We start from the raw sequence: 11,051 nt of genomic DNA on the forward strand, positions 1-11,051 counted from the left end.
ATTTTTCTTTGGCAAGTGCAAGGTGACCAGATTCAGAATTCTGAATAAATGTAAAGCAAAATTTTATGATTTCTTTTTTTAAAGCTTGAAAGCTTTTTTGGGGCCAGGCACGGTGGCTCACGCCTGTAATCTCAGCACTTTGGGAGGCCGAGGGGGGCGAATCACGAGGTCAGGAGATCAAGACCATCCTGGCTAACACGGTGAAACCCCGTCTCTACTAAAAATACAAAAAATTAGCCGGGCGTGGTGGCGGGCGCCTGTAGTCCCAGCTACTCGGAGAGGCTGAGGCAGGAGAATGGCGTGAGCTCGGGAGGTGGAGCTTGCAGTGAGCCGAGATTGCGCCACTGCACTCCAGCCTGGGCGACAGAGGGAGACTCCGTCTAAAAAAAAAAAGAAAATACAGTGAGCTTGCTTTTAAGTCTTATTTTTAGAACAACAGTTACAGAAGGATTATAACCATATTTTAATTTGAGTGCATTTCTCATTGCCCCGTTTTTTTCTTCACATTAAATAGGAGAATATTTGTATATATACACATGTATATGTATGTATGTATGTATGTATGTATACATATATTTTGGGGAGGTAGTTTTTTAAAGATGACCGTATAGGATATGCCTCTTTTCCCCGTGCCCCTATTTCTTCTTCAGTCCCACTATTTCAGAAGAACTTTGAAAGCTATGGGACTATTAACAGTGGGGATATCTCTCTACAGTATGCTGTTGTTCACAAATGCTTGAGTACATTATTTTGTTGGACTCCAGACAGTTATTTCTCTGATAGCTTAATTAGCAGAATTTGTCAAACTTTAAAAAACTCTGAAGAGCTTGTCTAAAGTGTTTGCGAAGACTTTACATTTTAACCTTCACTCAAAATCTTCTTGAATTCTCTCAGTAGGTAATAAAGATAATGAACCGCAAAACAGCCTGTGTCTGGCTTTGCATCTGGCACCATTTATCTGTACTTCGACATGGCCAGGAACTGCTTTACATATGGACCTAAGCATTTGCAAAATCTTTTCACAATTTCGCTTTTCAAGGTCTAAGGTGTTAATTGGGAGATTACTGTGGTAATCCAGTAACGATAATCATTATCCTGAAAAATTAGGGAAGACTTGTCTCCTAACCTGCTTACAGTGCTTTTAATTAAAAGGAAGAGCAGATGATGTGGGCTATTTCTGTCTTAATGAAAGTTCATTCATTAGTACCATCGAACAGCTTTGTTTTAAAAATGGTTGGGCCTACTTGCCAGTTTGTTAAATGGCGGTTTTTATTTCTGTCTATGCTGTATAAACTATTCACTGTGATTTTTATAACCTAAACATAATATGTTTTTCCATTGATGTTCTTGCCTGGGGCATTCTCTTCCCTGTATTATAACAGCTTCCTATTTTTGCCTCTGCAAATTGATGTAAGAGTGGATGAAGAATGGAAAATAGGGCTCTTTTGTTTGAGGCTACTTAGCAGTTATCATGAGTGTGTAATTTCTGGAAGTAGACAGAGCCAAAGGGCACCCTAAGCCCTTTAAAAACACCCGAAAGAGATCGTTTTCCTTTGTTGCTCTATCATTACTGTGGGGTCGTGACATTTTCTGCTCACATGATTCAAAAACAGATCTTCACAGCTGCCTGGGAAGTCCACCTGCCATGGAAAAATGATTTTGAGACAGTGCATGACTTCACTGCTTACTGTGCAGTGTAACCAGCTCTCACTTTTCCAGGCTAATGAATGTTAACCGAGAATCCCCTGGGGTCTATTTGAGCCACGAGTTTTAGCCTTCTCCTCCCTTCAATGTCTTATGAGCTCTGCTCACAAGGATGGGTCACAATGAATGAAGCTGAGTTTAATCTCTTTCATTTCCCCTGCCCTCACTCCTAACTGGGAGATTCAAAGGATATTTCCCCATGTTATCATTGATCTCCTCACCTGTTTGAAAAATATGGTAAGAGTTTCTTCGAAAAGCTTCCTTCTCTCTCCTTCCTTCCTTCCTTCCTTCCTGTCTTCCTCCCTTCCTTCCTTCCTTCTTTTTTCTTCTTGCTCTTGTTGCCCAGGCTGGAATGTGGTGATCTCGGCTCACTGCCACCTCTGCCTCCCAGGTTGAAGCAATTCTCCTGCCTCAGCCTCCCAAGTAGCTGGCACGCCCAGCTAATTTTTTTTGGTATTTTTAGTTGAGACAGGGTTTCACCATGTTTGCCAGGCTGGTCTGGAACTCCTGACCTCAAGTGATTCACCCACCTCAGCTTCCCAAAATGCTGGATTACAGGAGTGAGCCACCATGCCCAGCTTGCTCTGGTTCTTTAGGACTTGTTAATCAACTAATTTCCATTTTATTCTTCTGGCTGCTACAGCATCTACTTTGTCAATGTCTCCTTGATCAACAGCTTCTAGTGGTTGAAAATCCCAGGGGTTCCTTGATCTCCTTGATACTCTGTGGGAGTTTAGACAATGGGATCAGTTGCCATAGATGCAGGAACTACTTGTGACAGTCAAATCAGCTTGCCTGCATTTGTCTCCCACTTTGTGTACCTCCCCGATTTAGGCAGAGCTCGCCAACGATCTCTCAGCTGTCCCCTGGTTGTCAGGGCCATAGACTGCAGTTCCGCATTCAGGTCTTCCCGGGCTGTATTCCAGGTGAAGTCTTTCTCCAGCTGAAGTATTTCCAATCATTGAATCTCATTTCCTTGGGGCCTTGCTCTTCGGAGGGCCAAGGCCATCCCTCACCATGCCACCACCTGCCAAGTCCTGACTTAGGCACTGTGGACACAGAAATGAATTGCATGCAACCTTTGTCCTCTGGAGCTTTCCCTTGAGGAAGAGGATGTGGACCACAAACAAATGAGAAAATCATGTTCTGCTGAGGATGCGGAGTGCCTGGTGGGGGAATAAGGAGGGTGTGTGGTCAACTCCTGGTGGTTGCAGAGAGGGCTGTGGTTAGGTAAAGCTTTGGAGAGGAGGTGACCGCTATGCTGTGTCTTAAAGGATGCTAGTGGGTTAGTTCAGTGGACAGTGGGGAGAAGGATATTCTAGGCAGAGCAATGCTTATAAGAGAGTTTAAAGAACTGCCAATAGTTTAATATGGCTGTGGCGTAGGAGGTGTAGGTGTGTGAAACTTTGAGAGTTGCTGTTGAAGCAGATAGAGATCACGTGGCGGACAACTTTGTATTCTCCCCTGTGGGCAAATGGGAGTCATGGAGGGAGGGCAGGAGGAAGATGGAAGGGACATTGTGATGAGAAGATGTTTTTATTTTAGAAAAATGTATCTAGTGGCATGTAAGAAGATTGGAGAGGAGCTCAAGGAGAATGGAGGGCTTAGAAGTTATTCTAGTGGAACAGGAGAGAGAGACTATGAGAGCCTAGATATGGCAGCAGTAGTAGGAAAGGAAAATAGCAGTGGGTAAGAGAGAGACTGAGGATGCAGAGCACTGTGAGTGTAACGATGGGAGTAGTTAAGGAAGAGTAAAAATCAACCATAACTCTCACGGGACCAGATTAGTGGTGACGTCTCCGTTAATGTAGACTATGTTTCACTTTGTGAGAATAAATATCTTAAGCAATTGCCTGCAGAGAGAATTTTATAAGTAGATTTCTTTTGGTAAAAAATTAAGCTTTTCCTGTAATCTCAGCACTTTGGGAGGCCGAGGCGGGTGGATCACCTGTCAGGAGTTTGAGACCAGCCTGGCCAATGTGGCAAAACCCCATCTCTACTAAAAATACAAAAATTAGCCAGGTGTGGTGGGGGGTGCCTGTAATCCCAGCTACTCAGGAGGCTGAGGCAGGAGAATTGCTTGAACTTGGGAGGCGAGATTGCAGTGAGCCGAGATAGCACTCCTGCACCCCAGCCTGGGCAACAGAGTGAGACTCTGTCTCAGAAATAAAAAGTTTTTATTTATTCAGCTGACAAATATTTATAGACAGTTTATTAGGTGCATAATACTTTGGTAGATGCAAAGCTGAAGATTGATACTCTCATTGTGCAAAAAGGCATGCATACATAAGATTTCCAGATTGTGAAATGAGACAGCATGAGATTAATTATTAAAATGCGATGTATGGCCAGGTACAGTGGCTCACGCTTGTAATCCTAGCATGTTGGGAGGCTGAGGCAGGTGGATCACTTGAGGTCAGGAGTTCCAGACCAGCCTGGATGACATGGTAAAACCCCATCTCTACTAAAAATACAAAATTAGCCAGGTGTAGTGGCACAGGCCTGTAATCCCAGTTACTCAGAGGCTGAGACAGGAGAATCGCTTGAACCTGGGAGGTAGAGATTGCAGTGAGCCAAGATTGCACCATTGCATTCTAGCCTGGGCAACAGAGCAAGACTTCATCTCCAAAAAAAAAAAGGCAATATATATTAAGATATTTTTTTAAAAATTGCTATGTACAATAAAGGGACCATTTAAAACCATTTACAGAATACTAACTGTTAAAAAAAAACCTAACTGTGCTCCATCCACTGTAGACTCCCATTAAAAATTAAGTCATAACAACAACACCAAGGAAATGATAGGCTTGCCTTACTTTATAGAACAGAATAGTTTTTATGCTGGATAGGATATTGAAAATCACTGGGGTCTGGTGATTCCCAGCCTTGGAAATTCAGAGAGGGAGAGGCTGTTATGATTTCTCCTTCAGCATTTAAATGGAAATTAGTCCTAGGATGTGCTAGTGACTTTTGTTCATCTAAATAATAGGGCCTAAACAAGGCCTTAAAAAAATAAAATGTGTAGAACAAACTTTACATGAAGCTATGGAAACAAAATAGACTATTTTGCTTAAAATAGAACACCTATATTTAGGAGCTTTTAGTCTGGAATGACCTTAACATTTAAGGCAACACAGTAGTTTTAAGTCTGATCATAAACCTTCATGTTCTATCCTTTGTCTCTAAACCACTCCATGGGCTTAACTGTGTTGCCACAGAAGAATGAAAATTGAATGTAAACAATACATTTTCTACTTCAGGATTTGAGAACATCCCACTTCCTCTCTCTGGCCAGCAAACCTTTGAGAGTGTGCACTACTAGTAATCTACTGAAATACTGTTTGTGATCATTCCTAAAACTGAACAAGGAAGGGACTATTGTGGAGTTCTGGTCTGAGTGTAGGAGATTCCTGGTCTCAGGTCAGTTCTACCTCACACTCACTGAGACTTGTGACAAGCTCCAGCCTCTCCCTGGTCTTTAGGTTCAACATCTGTAAAATGAAGAGATTAGGCTGGAACAGCAATTTTCTACCTTGGATGTACAATACAGTCAACTGGGGAACGTTTAGAAAATGCCATGGCAGGCCCCATTTCCAGAGCTCCAAGGGCCTTCAGCTTGAAAATCTTATTCTATGAAATGATGTAGGCCTGTCGAGAGACTAACTTCATGGGCCTTAAGCAACGTCAGGGACCATCTTTACTAAAAAGAATACAAAATTTAGGCCAGGTGCAGTGGCTCAAGCCTGTAATCCCAGCACTTTGGGAGGCCAAGGCGGGTGGATCACCTGAGATCAGGAGTTCGAGACCAGCCTGGCCAACATGGTGAAACCCCCTCTCTGCTAAAAATACAAATTAGCTAGGTGTGGTGGTGGGTGCCTGTAATCCCAGGTACTTGGGAGGCTGAGGCAGGAGAATTACTTGAACCCAGGAGGCGGAGGTTGCAGTGAGCTGAGGTCGTGCCATTGCACTCCAGCCTTAGTGATAGAGCAAGACTCCATCTCAAAAAAAAAAAACAAAAACCAAAAAAACGAAATTACAAACACAAAATTCAGTATAAAAAAGATTTATTTAGAATGAAAAAGAAATCCCAATAAATTACAAATTTTTAAAGAGTCAACAGATTTATCAGACATAAAAAATCCAGAAATATAAGATAATATTTTTATTAATTAACTACCAGACATGTCTTGTATACTTTTTTCTTTTATATTTCTTGACTGCTTACTCTTCGGTTATTTCTTCATTTAACAGCAATTTTGCAGTATTTTCTTATTTATTTATTTTTCATCTTTGGCTAATTCTCTTGACTTTGAAATTTTTGCAATATATTCTATAGAGACAATAAAAAAATTTAGTCTTTTGTGGTTGATTAATTTTTAAAATTATTGCTAGCTTAAAAAAGTTTATTTCATCTGGTTGCAGTGGCTTATGTCTGTAGTCCCCGCTACTCAGGAGGCTGAGGCAGGAGGATCTCTTGAGGCCACGATTTTGAGGCCAGCCTGAGCAATAGTGAGACCCTGTCTCTTTCTCTATTTTTTTATTATTATACTTTAAGTTCCAGGGTACATGTGCACAATGTGCAGGTTTGTTACCTGGGTATACATGTGCCATGTTGATTTGCTGCACCCATCAACTCATCATTTACAATAGGTATTTCTCCTAATGCTATCCCTCCCCTAGCTCCCAGCCCCCAACAGGCCCCAGTGTGTGATGTTGATGACAATTCTGTCCATGTGTTCTCATTGTTCAACTCCCACTTATGGGTGAGAACATGTGGTATCTGGTTTTCTGTCCTTGTGATATTTTGCTGAGAATGATGGTTTCCAGCTGCATCCTTTGCAGGACATGAACTCATCCTTTTTTATGGCTGCATAGTATTCCATGGTGTATATATGCCACATTTTCTTTATCCAGTCTATTATTGATGAACATTTGGGTTGGTTCCAAGTCTTTGCTATTGTGAATAGTGCCGCAATAAACATACATGTGCGTGTGTCTTTGTAGTAGAATGATTTATAATCCTTTGGGTATATACCCAGTAATGGGATCGCTGGGTCAAATGGTATTTCTAGTTCTAGATCCTTGAGGAATCGCCACACTGTCTTCCACAATGGTTGAACTAATTTACACTGCCACCGACAGTGTAAAAGCATTCCTATTTCTCCACCTCCTCTCCAGCATCTGTTGTTTCCTGACTTTTTAATGATCACCATTCTAACTGGCATGAGATGGTATCTCATTGTGGTTCTGATTTGCATTTCTGTGATGACCAGTGATGATGAGCATTTTTTCATATGTCTGTTGGCTGCATAAATGTCTTCTTTTGAGAAGTGTTTGTTCATATCCTTTGCCCACTTTTTGATGGGGTTGTTTGTTTTTTTCTTGTAAATTTATTTAAGTTCTTTGTAGATTCTGGATTTTATCCCTTTTGTCAGATGGGTAGATTGCAAAAATTTTCTCCCATTCTGCAGATTGCCTATTCACTCTGTTGGTAGTTCCTTTTGCTGTGCAGAAGCTCTTTAGTTTAATTAGACCCCATTTGTCTATTTTGGCTTTGTTGCCTTTGCTTTTGGTGTTTTAGTCATGAAGTCTTTGCCCAAGCCTATGTCCTGAATGGTATTGCCTAGTTTTTCTTCTAGGGTTTTTATGGTTTTAGGTTTAACATTTAAGTCTTTAGTCTATCTTGAGTTAATTTTTGTATAAGGTGTAAGGCAGGTATCCAGTTTGAGCTTTCTACGTATGGCTAGCCAGTTTTCCCAGTACCATTTATTAAATAGGGAATCCTTTCCCTATTTCTTGTTTTTGTCAGGTTTATCAAAGATCAGATGGTTGTAGATGTGTGGTGTTATTTCTGAGGCCTCTGTTCTGTTCCATTGGTCTATATATCTGTTTTGGTACCAGTACCATGCTGTTTTGGTTACTGTAGCCTTGTAGTATAGTTTGAAGTCAGGTAGCATGATGCCTCCAGGTTTGTTCTTTTTGCTTAGGATTGTCTTGGCAATGTGGGCCCTTTTGTGGTTCCATATGAACTTTAAAGTAGTTTTTTCCAATTCTGTGAAGAAAGTCTGTGGTAGCTTGATGGGGATAGCACTGAATCTATAAATTACCTTCCACAATGGGCAGTATGGCCATTTTTAGGATATTGGTTCTTCCTATCCATGAGCATAGAATGTTCTTCCATTTGTTTGTGTCCTCTTTTATTTCACTGAACAGTGGTTTGTAGTTCTCCTTGAAGAGGTTCTTCACATCCCTTGTAAGTTGGATTCCTAGGTATTTTATTCTCTTTGTAGCAATTGTGAATGGGAGTTCACTCATGATTTGGCTCTCTGTTTATCTGTTATTGGTGTATAGGAATGCTTGTGATTTTTGCAACTGATTTTGTATCCTGAGACTTTGCTTAAGTTGCTTATCAGCTTAAGGGGATTTTGGGCTGAGATATGGGGTTTTCTAAATATACAATCATGTCATCTGCAAACAGAGATAATTTGACTTCTTCTTTTCCTAATTGAATACCTTTATTTTTTTCTCTTGCCTGATTGCCCTGGCCAGAACCTCCAACACTATGTTGAATAGGAGTGGTGAGAGAGGGCATCCTTGTCTTGTGCTGGTTTTCAAATGGAATGCTTCCAGTTTTTGCCCATTCAGTATGATATTGGCTGTGGGTTTTTCATAAACAGCTCTTATTATTTTGAGATATGTTCCATCAATACCTAGTTTATTAGAGTTTTTAGCATGAAATGTTGTTGAATTTTATCAATGGCCTTTTCTGCATCTATTGAGATAATCATGTGGTTTTTGTCGTTGGTTCTGTTTATGTGATGGATTATGTTTATTGATTGCGTATGTTGAACCAGCCTTGCATCCCAGGGATGAAGCCAAATTGATCGTGGTGGATAAGCTTTTTGATGTGCTGCTGGATTTTTTTTGCTAGTATTTTATCGAGGATTTTCGCATTGATATTCATCAGGGATATTGACCTAAGATTCTCTTTGTTTGTTGTGTCTCTGCCAGGCTTTGGTATCAGGATGATGCTGGCCTCATAAAATGAATTAGGGAGGATTTCATCTTTTTCTATTGGTTGGAATAGTTTCAGAAGGAATGGTACAAGCTCCTCTTTGTACATCTTGTAGAATTCGGCTGTGAATCCATTTGGTCCTGGGCTTTTTTTGGCTGGTAAGTTATTAATTATTGCCTCAATTCCAGAACCTGTTATTGGTCTATTCAGAGATTCAACTTCTTCCTGGTTTAGTCTTGGGAGGGTGTATGTGTCGAGGAATTTATCCATTTCTTCTAGATTTTCTAGTTTATTTGTGTAGAAGTGCTTATAGTATTCTCTGATGATAGTTTGTATTTCTGTGGGATCAGTGGTGATATCCCCTTTATCATTTTTTATTGCGTCTATTTGATGCTTCTCTTTTTTTCTACTTTATTAGTCTGGCGAAGCGTCTATTTTGTTGATTTTTTTAAAAAACCAGCTCCTGGATTCATTGATTTTTTGAAAGGTTTTTTGTGTCTCTATTTCTTTCAGTTCTGCTCTGATCTTAGTAACTTCTTCTCTTCTGCTAGCTTTTGAATTTGTTTGCTCTTACTTCTCTATTTCTTTTAATTGTGATGTTAGGGTGTCAATTTTAGATCTTTCCTGCCTTCTCTTGTGGGCATTTAATGCTATAAATTTCCCTGTACACACTGCTTTAAATGTGTCCCAGAGATTCTGGTATGTTGTGTCTTTGCTGTCACTGGTTTCAAAGGACATCTTTTTTTTTTTTATTATTATTATACTTTAGGTTTTAGGGTACATGTGCACAATGTGCAAGTTTGTTACATATGTATCCATGTGCCATGTTGTTTTGCTGCACCCATTAACTCGTCATTTAGCATTAGGTATATCTCCTAATGCTGTCCCTCCCCACTCCCCCCACCCCACAACAGTCCCCCGAGTGTGATGTTCCCCTTCCTGTGTTCAAAGGACATCTTTATTTCTGCTTTCATTTAGTTATGTACCCAGTAGTCATTCAGGAGCAGGTTGTTCAGTTTCCATGTAGTTGTACGGTTTTGGGTGAGTTTCTTAATTCTGAGTTCTAATTTGATTGCACTGTGGTCTGAGAGACAGTTTGTTGTGATTTCTGTTCTTTTACATTTGCTGAGGTGTGTTTTTTTTTTTTTTTTTTTTTTTTAGGCAAAGTCTCACTCTGTCACCCAGATTCTCATGTGGTAGCACAATCTCGGCTCACTGCAACCTCCGCCTCCCGATTTCAAGGGCTTCTCCTGGCTCAGCTTCCTGAGTAGCTGGGATTACAGGCATGTGCCACCATGCCCAGCTAACTTTATTTGTATTTTTAGTAGAGACAGTGTTTCTCCATGTTGGTCAGGCTGGTCTCGAACTCCCGACCTCAGGTGATCCACCTGCCTCAGCCTCCCAAAGTTCTGGGATTACAGGCATGAGCCACCACGCCTGGCCACTGGGGAGTTTTACTTCCATTTATTTGGTCAATTTTAGAATAAGTGCGAAGTGGTGCTGAGACGAATGTATATTCTGTTGATTTGGGGTGGAGAGTTCTGTAGATGTCCATTAGGTCTGCTTGGTCCAGAGCTGAGTTCAAGTCCTGGATATCCTTGTTAACCTTCTGTCTTGTTGATCTAATATTGACAGTGGAGTGTTAAAGTCTCCCATCAGTATTGCGTGGGAGTCTAAGTCTCTTTGTAGGTCTCTAGGAACTTGCTTTATGAATCTGGATGCTCCTGTATTGGGTGCATATATATTTAGGATAGTTGTATTACCTTTACCATTATGTAATGGCCTTCTTTCTCTCTTTTGATCTTTGTTGGTTTAAAGTCTGTTTTATCAGAGACTAGGATTGCAACCACTGCTTTTTTTTTGCTTTCCATTTGCTTGATAGATCTTCCTTCATCCCTTTGTTTTGAGCCTATGTGTGTCTTTGCATGTGAGATGGGTCTCCTGAATACAGCACACCAGTGGGTCTTGACTCTATCCAATTTGCCAATCTGTGTCTTTTAATGGGGGCATTTAGCCCATTTACATTTAAGGTTAATGTTGTTATGTGTGAATTTGATCTTGTCATTATGATGCTAGCTGGTTATTTCACCTGTTAATTGATGCAGTTTCTTGCTAGCATTGATGGTCTCTACAATTTGGCATGTTTTTGCCGTAGCTGGTACTGGTTGTTCCTTTGCATATTTAGTGCTTCCTTCAGGAGCTCTTTTAGGGCAGGCCTGGTGGTGACAAAATCTCTCAGCATTTGCTTGTCTGTAAAGGATTTTATTTCTCCTTAGCTTATGAAGCTTAGTTTGGCTGGATATGAAATTCTGGCTTGAAAATTCTTTTCTTT

This window comes from Hylobates moloch, unplaced genomic scaffold (assembly GCF_009828535.3).
Source record: "Hylobates moloch isolate HMO894 unplaced genomic scaffold, HMol_V3 SCAFFOLD_9, whole genome shotgun sequence".
NCBI lineage: Eukaryota > Metazoa > Chordata > Mammalia > Primates > Hylobatidae > Hylobates > Hylobates moloch.